Consider the following 243-nt stretch of genomic DNA (forward strand, 5'->3'; position numbering starts at 1 on the left):
CTCTCTTATCAAGACGATATTATTATACTATTTCGAGGTATAATATTATCTTTATAGTCTAGCTTCAAATCATAGGCCATAAGATATCGATATCGGTAGACACTCTATGGAAGCAGGCTTATTTGGGGTAATAATAAGAGTAATAGGAGTATTAATAATAGCCAAAGCCTATATAGTAGTAGTAGCAGGTATCTCGGCTATAGTAATATGGAATGATAGGAATTCAATAGTTTTTTACGGAGA

This window comes from Letharia columbiana (assembly GCF_014066305.1).
Source record: "Letharia columbiana isolate WasteWater2 chromosome Unknown Sc0000046_s0, whole genome shotgun sequence".
NCBI lineage: Eukaryota > Fungi > Ascomycota > Lecanoromycetes > Lecanorales > Parmeliaceae > Letharia > Letharia columbiana.